Source organism: Symphalangus syndactylus, chromosome 20, assembly GCF_028878055.3.
Source record: "Symphalangus syndactylus isolate Jambi chromosome 20, NHGRI_mSymSyn1-v2.1_pri, whole genome shotgun sequence".
In the NCBI taxonomy this organism is placed as follows: Eukaryota; Metazoa; Chordata; class Mammalia; order Primates; family Hylobatidae; genus Symphalangus; species Symphalangus syndactylus.
This window is the reverse complement of record NC_072442.2, coordinates 15,130,191-15,146,108: the sequence shown is the minus strand read 5'-3', so window position 1 is coordinate 15,146,108 and position 15,918 is coordinate 15,130,191. Positions and strand designations below refer to the sequence as shown.

At 42.7% G+C, this 15,918-nt stretch overlaps 1 pseudogene; it reads right to left on the bottom strand.

Moving 5' to 3' along the window:
* Positions 1 to 8,108, bottom strand: part of LOC129470045 (uncharacterized) — a 34,663-nt pseudogene extending 26,555 nt beyond the window's left edge.
* Positions 8,109 to 15,918: the final 7,810 nt, after the last annotated feature.

Here is a 15,918-nt window from a genome sequence, read left to right as displayed (position 1 = left end):
AGAAAGAAAAAGGAAGGAAGAGAGGAAGGAAGGAAGGAAAGGAAAGGAAAAGGAAGAAAGAAAGAAAGAAAGAAAGAAAGAAAGAAAGAAAGAAAGAAGAAAGAAAGAAAGAAAGAAAGAAAGAAAGAAAGAAAAGAAAGAAAGAGAAAAAGAGAAAAAGAGAAAAATAAAAGAGTGAGGGAATAATGTAATAACTCTCATTGACCTGTTTTTCAAATGGTTCCCTCAAATATCTAAAGATCCCTGGATAAACATTCATGTGTAAGATGCTGTGAGGATTGAAAAAAAAAAAGGATGGTTACTCTCACTACTCCTATTCAACAACATACTGGAATGCTCAGCCAGTAAATTAAGGTAATAAAAAGAAATAAAAGGTGTATTAGTCCATTTTCATACTGCTGTGAAGAAATACCCAAGACTGGGTAATTTATAAAGAAAAAGAGGTTTAAAAGTCCAGGCATAGTGGCTCATGCCTGTAATCGCAACATTTTGGGAGGCTGAGATGGGTGGATTACTTGAAGTCAGGAGTTCAAGACCAGCCTCGCCACCATGGTGAAACTCTGTCTCTACTAAAATTACAAAAATTAGCCAGGTGTGGTGGCACACACCTGTAATCCCAGCTACTCGGGAGGCTGAGGCAGGAGAATCTCTTGAACCCAGGAGGCGGAGGTTGCAGTGAACTGAGATTGGGCCACTGCACTCCAGCCTGGGTGACAGAGTGATACTCCATTTCAAATAAATAAATAAGTAAAAATTAAACTAAATAAATAAAAGTTTGGCCGGGCACGGTGGCTCACACCTATAATCCCAGCACTTTGGGAGGCCAAGGCGAGCAGATCACTTGAGGCCAGGAGTTCAAGACCAGTTCATAATGACAAGACTCTACTACAAGTACAAAAATTAGCTGAATGTGATGGCACACACGTGTTCCTGAGGCTGAGGCAGGAGAATTGCTTGAACTCGGGGGGCGGAAATGCAGTGAGCCGAGATTGCGCCGCTGCACTCCAGCCTGAGTGACACAGTGAGACTATGTCTCAAAAACAAACAAACAAACAAACAAACAAAAAAACCTCCCACACACATACTTAAAAATATTAAAATACTGACAATACCAAGTGCTTACTAGGATGAGAAGCAACTAGAACTCTGACATTGCTGGTGGGATTACAAAATGATATTGCCACTCTGGAAAACAGTTTGGCAGTCTTATAAAGTTAAATACACTTTATAATATGACAACAATTCTTAGGTATTTACCCTAGAAAACTTAAAAGCTTATATTCACACCAAAACCTGTAAATAAATAGTTGAAATGGCTCCATTTATAATTTCCAAAACAACAACAATAAACAACTGGAAACAACCACATGTCCTTCAATGGTGAATGGATAAACATAATATTCCTCAGTGATAAAAAGCAATGAACTATTGATACATGAAACCACTTAGATGAATCTCAAAGGCATTATTGAATGAAAGAAGTTAGTCCCAAAATGTTACATACTGTTTGATTCCATTGATATGACATTCTCAAAAAGACAAGCCTATAGTGATAGAGAACAGATGTGTGGTTGCCAAGACTTAGGGATGGGAAGGACAGTGTGATTACAAAGGGGTAGCATGAGGGAGTTTTCGGAGGTAATGAAACTCTTCTGTATCTTGTGGTGCTTACCTAAATCAACGTGTGTTAAAATTCATAAAACTGTGACCAGTCACGGTAGCTTACACTTGTAATCCTAGCACTTTGGGAGGCCAAGGCAGGAGGATTGCTGGAGTCCAGGAGTTTGAGACCAGCCTGGACAACATACTGAGACCCTGTCTCTACCAAAATTTTAAAAAATGTTTTCATTAGCCAGGTGTGGTGGCAGCCTCCCAGTGACTTGGGAGGCTGAGGTGGAATGATCGCTTCAGCCTGGCAGGTCAAGGCTGCAGTGAGCTGTGATCATTCTATTGCACTCCAGTGACAGAGCAAGACCTCGTCTCAAAAAAAAAAAAATTATAAAATTGTCTACAAAGTCAACTTTACTGAATGTTAATTCAAAATTAAAATGAAAACATAAAGCTGTAAAGGCAAAGATATTTTCAGAAATGCCAGGTTTTAAAAATTTACCTCCCACACACCCTTTCTCCAAAAGCTACTGAAAGATGTGCTTTTGTGACGGCATGATGAAGAAAATAAAGAAGAAGGAAAACACGGGATCCAGACATGAGAATCAACACAAAAGGAAAATGATGGAAACTTCTTAGGCAATGGTGAAGAGAAGTGCCAGGAAGACAGCTGTACTGCCAGGAAGACAGCTGTACTTCCAGGAAGACAGTGTGTTTAAGAAGTAACCTGTCCAGTTTGTGGTAGGATGACGTACTGCTCCCAGAGGACTGATATCAAGAGAAAAGCAGAATTGATAGATCATTTGGGGTGTCTGAACAAAAATTCAAAGAAGACTTTCAGTTCTGGTGGAAAATTTCAGAATGAACTAGTATATAGAAAACAACACAAACAAAAAAAAGAGGCAATTATTAACTTCAGGAAATAAAAAAGTTGGAATGTAATTATAGTAGAGTTTATGACTCACCTATCAATATTAATTGCATTATCTTGATAATATAAACGCCGAACCAATGGCATACCAAAGATGGCTGGTGAGAGCAGTCTGCCTCAAGTGCTGGCAATAAGAAGTGCATTACTGACTGGGCGCGGTGGCTCACGCTTGTAATCCCAGCACTTTGGGAGGCCGAGGCGGGCGGATCATGAGGTCAGGAGATCGAGACCATGGTGAAACCCCGTCTCTACTAAAAATACAAAAAAATTAGCTGGGCGTGGTGGCGGGTGCCTGTAGTCCCAGCTACTCGGAGAGGCTGAGGCAGAAGAATGGCGTGAACCCGGGAGGCGGAGCTTGCAGTGAGCCGAGATTGCGCCACTGCACTCCAGCCTGGGCGACAGAGCAAGACTCTGTCTCAAAAAAAAAAAAAAAAAAAGAAGTGCATTACTGAGGGTGACTTTAAAACAATCACAAAACTAGAAGTCAGTGTGGTTTTCATTGTCACTGTGCACTAGCAATTCTAAATAATGTCAATTATAAAATTCTTCTTTCCCCCCCACTGAAAATTTTTTGTCTAATTTATAATTTATAAATAATTTCTGAAGTTACTGTTGAGCTTTAACATTATATTTGCAAGCTTCAAATGAACACTTTCTTATTATTTATCCTTTAATAAACATTTTATGTTTTACACGAAAGCTAACTGAGAAACTCCCAGTTGTACATTCCATCTCCAACACACACACATTCAGCTACAGGCAATTGTTTGAGAGTAAACTTATAATGGTTCAGAATCGTTGTTCAGGTTCATTTCTAGTGCAGTTTATGTCTCCACCCCTGTGGTACCACACATTCCTGCTTTTAAACAGTAGATTAAAAATAATGCAAGCACAGTATTGTAATGACAAAGAAGCATAACTTCTTCATCTTGTCATTCTGTGCAAATCACTTGGAGTTTAAAAATAATGAAACAGTGCAAACAAAAAGGTACAATATAATATTTTTGGTTGGTAAATGCCAGTTTTTGTTCATATATGATATGCTTTACTTAATTTAAATAATTTTAAAAACAATTTTTTGAGACGGAGTTTCGCTCTTACCACCCAGGCTGGAGTGCGATGGCGCCATCTTGGCTCACTGCAACCTCCACCTCCCAGGTTCAAGCTACTCTCCTGCTTGGGCCTCCTGAGTAGCTGGAACTACAGGCACCCGCTACCACACCCAGCTGATTTTTGTATTTTTAGTAGAGACAGGATTTCGCCATGTTGGTCAGGCTGGTCTCGAACTCTTGACCACAGGTGATCCACCTGCCTCGGCCTCCTAAAGTGCTGGGATTATAGGGGTGAGCCACTGCGCCCGGCCTAAAATTTATTCTTTTTTTTAATTATTAGGTTTTTGTTTGCTTGTGTGTTTTGAGATAGAGTCTCGCTCTGTCGCCCAGGCTGGAGTGCAGTGGCGCGATCTCGGCTCGCTGCAAGCTCCGCCTCCCGGGTTCACGCCATTCTCCTGCCTCAGCCTCCCGAGTAGCTGGGACTACAGGCGCCCGCCACCATGCCCGGCTAATTTTTTTATATTTTTAGGAGAGATGGGGTTTCACCACGTTAGCCAGGATGATCTCTATCTCCTGACCTCGTGATCCACCTGCCTCGGCCTCCCAAAGTGCTGAGACTACAAGCGTGAGCCACCACGCCTGGCCATTAATTATTAGTTTTTAAAACTAAAGAATGAATCCAGAAAAATGTAATGTATAATTAGCGTTATTATTAGTAATTTCCTAAATGGTACCCTTTGGAGACATTTGTTTTATTTTTAAAGATCACTTAATAGTTATTGAACAATTACTTACCTAAAATATTAATATATCAGATTGTAACTAAAGGACAAAAATTCTGTTACATAGATATAAGAATTCTTTGATAAATGTTGTGCTTTTTGTCCTGCAGGAGCTTGGAAGAACTTGTGGTCATTTGTAATATTGTGAAACCAGCAACTGATTCAGTTTGTAATTACTCTGAATTTTATAAAGCAATTTGAAGTGAGGTACCCATACTAACATGAAACAATATTAATCCAGTGGACTTCAGTAAGGAAAAAAATGTAAAAAAGCAATATATGGCTCTATCTTGACATATATAATACCTTCAACATTACATAAAGTTACTGAAAAAGCTAAAAAATTACAAGCTGGTGCATCCAAAGCACCTAACACTAAAAACAACGCAATATTAGGATGATTGCTTTTTCTTTTTTAGTACTGCAATATTCATTTTTTATTTTTTACTGTTATTAGTTATATGACGTCCAAAAAAGGTTCACTGTTTCTTTTCCTTACTATTACCTATTTGCTTTATTGCATGATTATTATATTTTTATCACCTCTTAGGTGATAAAAAATTATCCAGTACAGGTGTCACGTATGTTGGCAGGCCTCTGCACTGGATCTTGATTTAATGAAAATTGGTGATAATTATATGTGGAGGATGAGAGGAGGCTGAGTGTATGTATATGTGTGTTAGGAGGGGTCTAGTAAATCATCGAAAAGCTCAGCTGCCATAGCAAGAAGTCACTGTTTGGGGGCTGTGAACACGACAGCAAACGAGATCGTTGTAAGAGGTAGGCATTACTCCCTCAGAGCTGTGAGGTTTGGATAAGTGAAAATAGGGAGCAGAGAAATGCAATTTTTCATTTAGGGCCAAGTGGTAAAACTTGACTTTTTAAACGATGTGCATGTCTTACTTTGAAAAGATATCATTACAAAGCCAAAAGGACTTAAGAATGAAGAAGAGCCAGAGGTGGTGGCTCACACCTGTAATCCCAGCACTTTGGGAGGCCAAGGCGGGTGGATCACCTGCGGTCAGGAGTTTGAGACCACCCTGACTGACCAACACGGAGAAACCCCATCTCTAATTAAAAAAAAAATACAAAATTAGCCGGGCTTGGTGGTGCATGTCTGTAATCCCAGCTACTTGGGAGGCTGAAGCAGGAGAATCACTTGGACCCGGGAGACGGAGGTTGCGCGAGCTGAGATCGCGCCATTGCACTCCAGCCTGGGCAACAAGAGCGAAACTCCATCTCAAAAAAAAAAAAAGAATGAAGACAGTGCAAAAAGATTGGGAAGTCAGCTTTAGACACTAATTATAAATGCTAGGAATTACAATTACAAAACAGAATATAAATAATGTAAATCCCAACAAGAGAAAAATCAACATAAGCAACAAAATTGAGAGATTGGCAAAGGGAGGAGGGAGGAAGTGTAACTGTGCTAACCATCTCACCTTTTATAGCGGGGGATCAATCAATACTGTCTGAAATCGAAATGTGTGAGGTTTGAAAAATCAGTGACTCCAACCTCTTTATGATTTTATGGTTTTCATAACCACTTGTCCTTAACCTTATAGGAATCCTTTTAGTAATTAATATCTCCTGGGGTGGAAACATTATTTAAAGTATAGCCATTCCTTCAGCTCTACTTCAATTTATTTTTCTTCTGTTGAATTTCATTAAAATGTCAGAAGCTTAATTTGTATTTTTGATAAAATGTAGAGTAGGGATTAATTTTTACAAAATCATTTTTGTCTAACCTTATCTAAAACTTTCTCTTTCTATCCATTTATTCTTCTTTTTGTTTATAAGCATAGAAAGATATTTGAAATAATGTTTACCAGTTACTGTCTTCACCCATTCTAAAATACTGATTCTTTTTTTCACATATAAAAAACTCTGAAATCTAGTGACCACACAATGGCTGGCAGCCAGGTGGCAGCCATGAAGTAGTTGTCATTGCTGACATCTTCTGGTAAGATCAAGCAAGTTCCAGCATCAAAACTTCAAGCAGTGCCTTGGAAATAAAGTCCAGAGACAATAGCTGAACACTCTTTTTTTTTTTTTTTGAAACGGAGTTTCACTCTTGTTGCCCAGGCTGCAGTGCAGTGGTGTGATCTCGGCTCACTGCAACCTCTGCCTCCCGGGTTCAAGTGATTCTCCTGCCTCAGTCTCCCGCGTAGCTAGGATTACAGGTGCCCGCCACCACACCTGGGTAATTTTTTGTATTTTTAGTAGAGACAGGGTTTTACCGTGTTAGCCAGGATGGCATTGATCTCCTGACCTCGTGAACTGCCCGCCTTGGCCTCCCAAGGCCTGGGATTACAGGCATGAAGCTGAGCACTCTTTTAAGAAATGTTGCATCATTGATACTCTTGATGCACAAAAGATATTGTATACACACACACACACACACAAATGACTGAGTCAAAAGGTGATTCGGAAGAGTTGAACGCTAAATGTGAAGGTGTTTTAGAAAGATATTGGACCAATTTGTTTCTTATATTTTTTGTTTACGTTTGTATATGAGTAACATGCTATAAAATATGTATTTATACAAGTTTAAAACAGCTCTTTTAATAAAAATTCTAGATTACATAAAGCATTTTGTTATGGTTTAATTGGTAGGATTTTTTAGTGATATAAAAAATGATTTGAAGTATAATCAAAACCTATATTTGATGAACTATCATTTTTTTTTTGAGGTGGAGTCTCACTCTGTTGTCCAGGTTAGAGTACAGTGGCAAGATCTCAGCTCATTGCAACCTCCACCTCCGGGTTCAAGAGATTCTCCTGCCTCAGCCTGAGTAGCTGGGATTACAGGCACGCGCCACCACGCCCAGCTAATTTTTGTATTTTTAGTAGAGATAGGGTTTCTCCATGTTGGTCAGGCTGGTCTCGAACTCCTGACCTTGTGATCCACCTGCCTCAGCCTCCCAAAGTGCTGGGATTACAGGCGTGAGCCACCACTCCCGGCCTGAACTATGATATTTCGAAGTGATAGAACTGGGTAGTTTGTTTCTTCTTTAAACTTTTCCATATGGCTTAATTTTATAATGAATATGTTATGAGGAATATTACATATTGTGTACATTATCATTACATATAAAATATATAATGTATTATATATGACATAAAATATGTAATTTATATATTATATATTATACATATTACATAATGAGTATGTAATAAATATGTAAAATTCTCCATATGGCTTAATTTTATCATGACTCTTTGATATAATAACTAGTATTTCACTTGAGCCATCTTGATATCGCTGTCCCAATAGTGTTCATAGTCACCTTTGCTTAGCCTCATGCAGAAATTTCTCCTATTCTTCAGCTTTACAGTGTTTTGGCCGTTGTAGGTCTAGGATGGTTTTCTTCATGGTGGAAGTGCATACATATTAATATTTCAAAGCCGAGGAACTCCCTGACACTGTCTTGGGGCTGTGCCTTTCTAAGATCCTCTGTGTATTCTCTTCCCACCTACATATCCTATATTCCTCTACCTTCTTCTTCCTTATCTATTTCAGGATTTTTGAAAGATGCTGGACACAAGTCACCAATGTTCTTGTATTAGAAGAAGCATTCATGTCCTAAAGAGCAAGGGTGGTGTTTCAGGACCATGGACAGTAGCACACGGGTACAAACACCTAAAAAAGCTCCCAACGCTCACCTCACCCTGCAAGTCCCTCCAGAAGGGCCCATCAAGGCTGGCAGTGGACACCTTGCAGGTTAAATCCATGGTCTTCCTCCAAGTCAGGCTTAGAAAACTCCTCCCAACAAAATATCATAGTAGGCACTGAATAAATTTTGTTCAATTAATTAACACATTTATTACAGCAAAGGGTTATACTTATGTGCTCAATTCACCCAACAAATATTTACTTAAGCCCCTATTGTGTGACATGCATGAACCTTTCAGACAGGATGTTTTGTGACTGAGGCCCCTGTTTCATGGTGTGTAGCTGGTGTCCTATGAGTACGACAGTAGACGCTACATGGGGCTGCTTCCTGCCTGCATCTCTGGTAGAAAGTGAAGTCTAGTACAATTTTTCCTGTTTTCTTCTGTTACAGTTCTGGACCACTTGTTTTTCCATCAACACTTCTTCTTCTCTCTTGATTTCTGTCACTCTCCCTAGAGCCTAAGACATCAGAGAATGCAAATAAGGTCTTTCTCCCTCATCTTCATTCCCAGCCCTACAGCACCATTTCAGATTTTGTACTGTGCAACCAAATCTTTTCCCACTCCTACTCCCACTTCCATCCCTACTCCTTAAACAAGTACAAGTGTCTTAAAGAAAAAACACCTGCTTTTTGTCATTGTCTCTTCTGAAGTACCTAGCATAGAGCCTGGCTTGTAGTTGTGTGTCAGTAAATAAATGACTCAATCAATCAATGAGAATAAAAGCCCCATGAGGGTGGGGACTTTTGACTGTTTTATAATATGTTATACATTCGATAAATATATGTTCAATTAATTGATTAATAAATTAACATATTTATCTGTAATAAATATCACAGAGAAAGGTTATGCTTGTCTGCTCATTAATTCAACCAGCAAATATTTATTAAGTGTCCATCATGTATCATACACTAGGATACATAACAGACAAAAATCTTCGTCCTATTGGAACTTACATTCTAGTGGGGGAAATAGAAAAGAAACAAGTAAATACACAGAAAAACAGGATAATATAATTTGAGACAGTGCGTAGTGATGTAAAGAAAATAAAGCAACAATGAACAGTGGTGGTTATTTTGGGTCACATGGTCAGGAAAGGCCTCTCTGAAGGATGGCATCTGGGCAGAGACTTGAATGTGGTGAAGGAAAGGCAAGTATCAGGGGAAGAGGGTCTCATGGACAAAATCAAGTTTAAAGGCCCTGGGCTGGAATGAATGTTTGAGGAACACAAGAACCCAATGTGGCTGTAGGGACTGAGAGTGGGGGAGGGTGATAAAAAATGAAGTCAGTGAAATCACGTTAATTATTTACACATTAATTTACAGATCAGCTCTGAACCACAAAACACACACACACACACACACACACACAAATATGAAAGGGTACACAGCAGGCCGGCCACGGTGGCTCGCGCCTGTAATCCCAGCACTTTGGGAGACAGAAGTGGGTGGATCAAAAGGTCAAGAGTTCGAGACCACCCTGGCCAACATGGTGAAACCCCATCTCTACTAAAAATACAAAAATTAGCTGGGCATGGTGGTGCACGGCTGTAATCCCAGCTACTCGGGAGGCTGAGGCAGGAGAATCACTGGAATCTGGGAGGCGGAGGTTGCAGTGATCCAAGTTCACGCCACTGCACTCCAGCTTGGGTGACAGAGTGAAACTCCATCTAAAAAAAAAAAAAAAGAAGGTACATAGTAAAGTATCCCTCCCATCCATGTCACCCTGCCACCTAGTTCCCTTCCTGATAGGCAACTAATGTCATTGGTTTCTTGTGTGTCCTGTGCATATATAAACAAACACATATATTTATATATTAATCACCCTCTTTCATAGAACTAGTAATATACTGTATGGTGTTCTATACTGTGTTCTTTTCTCTTAACATATCTTGAAAATCTTCCTAAATACTTTGTTTGCAACTGTGTGTATTGTGAGGATGTCCTGTAACTTGTTTTACCAATCCCCTACTCGTGGTAATTATATTTTTAATATTTTGCTATCATGAAAAACCTACCACAAGCCTTTATACCTAAGGCTAAGGCTTTGGAGTAAGATCAACCAGGGTTCAAATTCTGGTTTTTACTTAGAAGCTAAGTGACTTTGAGATGCTATGTGGGCTCTGTTCTCTGTTTCCTCAGCTGCAAAATGAGGATCCTAGTACTATCATGGCAACCTTCTGGGGAGATGTATGTGAAGTGCCCAGCACATTACCTAGCCCAAGAGAGTAATATTGTCCTAACAAAATTCACTACATACTGAGTGCTGCTGTGTACTGGGCTCCAAGCTGAGAATTCACATGTTATCTCGTTTCATCTTCACAACCCTAAAAGGTAAGGACTACTATTCCACATTTGCCAAAGAGTAACTGAGAGGTTAACCAATATGCCTCTCAAGTCCTGGAGAAGCAGAAGTGGATTCAAACCCAGAGTTTGCTGACATCAGAGACCTGCTCCGAACCATTACATCCATCTGCTGGAGCTCAAGAAATGTAGTTAATATCATTATCACCATCATCATCACTGTCACCATCACCATCATCATCACTGTCACCGTCACCATCACCATCACCACCATCATCATCACCATCACTGTCACCATCACCATCACCGTCACCGTCACCATCACCATCATCACTATCATCATCACCATCACTATCACCAGCATCACCATCATCACCAGCATCACCATCATCATCACCATCATCACCGTCACCATCACCATCACCATCATCACCATCACTATCACCAGCATCACCATCATCAACAGCATCACCATCATCATCACCATCATCACCGTCACCATCACAATCATCACCATCATCACCATCATCATCACAATCATCACCATCATCACCATCATCACCATCACTGACACCATCACTATCATCATTATCACCATCACCATCACTATCACCATCATCATCATTGCCATTACTTGCGTTAGGCCCATTGATCTCTGACTTGGCCTTTGCTTGCCTTTGTCTTCACATTCCCAAGCAGTTGGTGCAAATTTTTCCAGAAACAATTTTTTTTTTGCTAATTTCAGGCCATTGTTTTTTCTAATTTTGGCTGCCTGTGCATGCATGTGTGTGTGTACACACACACTCACACTCAGGCAGACCAAGGGGTCTGACCACAGACCACAGCATCTTTTGGGGATGGTCCACATGTCGTCATTGTCTTGGCAACATCAATAGCTCAGGCCAGCTGAGAAAGTGAGTTGAGTGGGGAAGGTGGTCTCAGGTGGCTGTAGCCATCTCTCCCACTCCCCAACCCACCACTGGGAATAGTAGATTGAGAAGAAAAAGAATAAAAATCAGCAGCCAGCTAGTGAGTGTCCACCACATGAAGAGTGTTTTATATGTGTTATCTCAAATCCTCAAGATAGGTGCTCTCCAATCCCTTTTACAGATAAGGAACCTGAATCATAACAGAGCTAAGGTGAGTTGCCCAAGGCTAAAGCCAGTGCATGGCCAAGCCAAGATTCTAATCCAGGTCTGGGGAGATGGAGCATGGTTGTATTATGGGGAAACAGTCAGTGTTACCATCCCCAAATCCCAAGAACTAGGGTCAACTGGAGAGAGGCAGAGAGCCAAAAGTAGTCTCTGTCTTCCCAGCCCCCTCCCCTCCCCTCTAGGCCTTCTCTGAGGCCGACACATGTGCCAAGAAATCCACCAAGGCTTTCTCTCCACTTTCCTTCAAATTCTGAAATCCTGCCCTCTTCAGGTGTACCTTCAGGATGAGTTCGTTATGTCACTATAACAAATGAACCCCAAATCTCATGTTGGGTATGGGAGGGCAGGTGGATCTGCTTATCTTCATCCCTCAGGAACCCAGGTTAATGAGACTTCATTCATCTTGGTGGGTAGGGGTTGTGGCAATTCAGCATGGGTTCTTACAGCTCCCGCCTAGATGTGACAGATGTCACTCATCCACATTCCATTAGTCAAGGTAAGTGCGTGGTCCACCTACCTCAATGTGTGCCTGGAGGGGAAAAGAAATGTTCAGTGAGCAGCATTGGTGACTACCCCAACCAAAGGCAGTGCCCCTCACTGGCCCCTGGTCTGACCCCCTCCACACAACTTTGTGGCCTGCCCCAACTTCTCTGCTACCCCACTGGTGCATGCACACCTAGCCTTTATGGGCACTCTCTCCTCTCCCCCAAGGTCACGAGGAGCAGTGGACATAGCTACAGAGTCCACAGGGTGCTATTCAGCCACAGGGATCCAGTTGCTTTGTTGCAGCACCAATCTTGGGTTAGAATTGCAGGTTGTATTCTGCAACCTCAGCCCCGTGCCTCTCACTGGGCTGAGAGTGCCACACAAAGCCAGAGAGTCCTCCCAATCCCCTCCCAGGCCTTGGCTTTCTCAGTTGGTCAAGCACAAATGAGACAGTCCGCTCTCTTAGGAAGTTTGGGGCCTGAATGAAATGATCAGACATCACACACAGCCTGGAGCGCAGGTGGGTGATACGGGAGGCAGGAGGAGTGGGTGTGTGGAGATGGAGGGAAGGACCACCCAGGGGCCAGCCCAGGGAGGCCAAGCCATGGTGCCCTTCACTCAATTACGGAGGACATTAGCATGGGTGTTCAGAAATAAAGCAGAAAAGTAGGTTAGGGTGAGATTGTGGAAGGACTGGGTGCTGGGAAAATGAATTTACTGTTTATCCAGGAAAAAAAATCAGAAGCCACTGAAGGACCGAGGATGGAACAGCACTGCAGTCAAGCATGGACCCTCAAGGGCCCACCTGGCCTCAACCCGAGGGAGGGATGGGGTCAGGGAAGCTAGGGAGGCCAGGAGGCTTTTGGAACATCCCAGGCAGGAGTAACAGAGGAGCATAGAGAGGAGGGAACTCACAATCCACTGAGGAACACGCTAGCTGGGGACATATGTCATCAGCCCTGTGAGCTCCCCTACACACAGACACTGACACACAGACGTCTCCTTCAGTGTCCACAAGCCCCACAGGCACTGACAGGAGGGACCCAGGGCCATGGCCTTCTGTTTGGGGTCAGGAGTGGGAGAGTGTCAGGAAGGATCTGGAGCATGGGCAGCTTCAGGGAGTGCCTCACATCAGGGACCAGGGCCGAGGATAAACAGTTGATGGTGTTGAATACAGAATCACACACACACACCCCACTGGGCTCAGAGGCAGGCAGATCCTGATCCAAATCCTGGCTTTGCTTCCTACTAGCTGTGAGATCTTATGCAAGTCTCTCAACCTCTCTGAGCCTCAGTTTTCTCTTCCATAAATTGTCCATGATAAGATCAACCTCCTGGCTTGTTGTGAGGCTTACAAAGAAATAGTAATAGCTATGATAGGCATGGCAAAAATGGCTATGCATTCTTGCCTACCTGTACCTATGCCCCTGCAGTGGGACCTCCTAGTTCCTCCCATCAAGAGGTGAAGTCCATTTCTCAACCTCTTGGATCTGGGTAGATCATTGTCTTTGGACAAAGGGACAATAGCAAAAGTGATTCTAGAATAGACGTGAAAAGTGCTCATCACAGGGGCTTGCTCTCTTGTGCTCTAGGAACCCACAAGCTCAGGCTAGCCTGCTGGAGGAGGAGAGACATGTGGCCCAGTTGCTTTCTTCACTCCAGTCAACAGCCAGCAAATGCCCAGGAAACAGAGCCACCTCACTGACACAAGGCTGACTGCAGGTCCAGGAGTGAGCCCAGCCGTGGCCAGCAGAACTGCTCAGCCCAAATCGCCAACCTGCCAATCATGAGTAAATAGATGGCTGCTGTTTAAAGCTGTAAAATCAATTGATGGGCTTAGGCTTTGCCCAAGATGAAGTAACACGAACCAGATTTATCTTCCTGCCTGAAACAGCCAAAATAACCAGGCAAGAATCTGGACATTGGGTGCATCACAAAGGATGGTGATGCGAGAGATGGGAAAACCACATGAACTCCATGACAGCGCCAGCTCACAGCCTAGAAAAATGTTTCCAGGCCACAGTACAGACAAGGGGAACCCAGGTGGAGCCAGGGAGCTTCTGAGTTGAGGAGACACAGCAGAGTCCCAGGAGATCAAGGTGGTCAGAGTTCTTAGGACAGAGTACTGGGGAGGAGAGAGCTGCACAGAGAGCCTCAGAGATGTGCAGAGGGTGCCCCTCAAGTATTCAGCAGTGTACTCAACAGCTCGTGCGTGTGAGGAAACCACCCGAGGACAGAACAGTGCCCAGGACTCACACAGAGCCAGAAACAGTGCCCGCTGCCTCCAGCTAGACTGGAATTGAGTAGAATATGCGGGAAGGCCACTCCTCGACAGTGGGGAATAATTGGTCCGAGACAGAACACTCCTCCGGAATTCCCTAATAAAAGCAAGACCTAAAAGGATCAGACTGTTTCCAAATAATTGCATCCAAGAAAAGCTAACTGATGTAGAAACTAAAACATATGAGTGCTCATGATATTCCAGCAACTTTAAGTATATGTAAGCATTTTACATATATTACTACATTTATATTACTTTATTTACAACAATGCTCTGAAAGAGCTGCTATTATTACCTCCATTGTACAGATGGTAGTCTGTGCATACACAGTACCTGGCACATAGCATGTTCAATAAATAAATGTTTTTTCCTCCAACTTGCCATCCTTGCTCCCTGTCTGCAACCATTAATAACCAAATGACTTTTCCCGAGTTCTACATCCACTACAAAGATTATGGCTTTAGGAAGGCAAAAACTTCAGCATTCAGGAGGAAAGTGGTCCCTGGAATTCTGAGTCCTGGATGAAGAGTCAGGAGTGATGACTCCAGCCTGGCCCTGCCACCACCTTGCAGGGTGACCCTGAGCCAGCCTTAACTTCTCTGGGCCTGATTCGCCACATTGCAGACGGGTGAATTCAGATCAGGTTTTCCCCAAAGCAAACTTCTCACTCTAAAGGCCAGGATGCCTCAACCATCCTCAGGCTAAAACTCTGATAGTAGAGGATGGCAAAGTTGAGGAAAGAGTGCATTCATCTCCACTTGAATACACATGTACGCACGCTCACACGCACACACGCGCGCACCCATACACACCTCTGAGTTGCCAGCCTCTCTAATTGAACCGCTCTCTGGCCCTGTGCAGCATTACCCACATCAGCCAGAAGATGGTGCTGCTTCTCCATGCGAGTTCAACTACATTCGTTTAAAACTTAGTGGTTGAGCACCTGTGCCCAAAACGTTGTGCTGAGCAGTGTGAACACAAAGGGGATTACAATATGGATCGCTCTTTCCAGAACTTTACACTGTAGTGACAAACAACCAAGGGTACTATGAAATGAATTGGGACTTTGCTGGGATGAAACTAAATATTACTGAAAAGTGCCAGGCACGAGCTGCTTTACAACACTTCTTTTTAAGACTTGGGGCTCCTTCCCCAATGTATACATATGTCAGAACATCATGGTGCACACCATAAATATATACAGTGTTTACTTGTCAATTAAAAAAATAAACATTTAAAAATAAAAATAGGTGGCCGCGCACAGTGGCTCACGCCTACAATCCCAGCACTTTGGGAGGCCAAGGCAGGTGGATCACCTGAGGTCACGAGTTCGAGATCAGCCTGACCAACATGGTGAAACCCCCATCTCTACTAAAACTCCAAAAATTAGCCAGGTGTGGTGGCATGCGCCTGTAATCCCAAACCCAGGTGGCGGAGGTTGCAGTGAGCTGAGATCACGCCACTGCACTCCCACCTGGGTGACAGAGCAAGACTCTGTCTCAAAATAAAAATAAAAATAGGCCAGGCGCAGTGGCTCACACCTGTAGTCCTAGCACTTTGGGAGGCCGAAGCAGGCGGATCACCTAATGTCAGCAGTTCGAGACCAGCCTGGCCAATATGGTGAAATCTTGTCTCTACTAAAAATA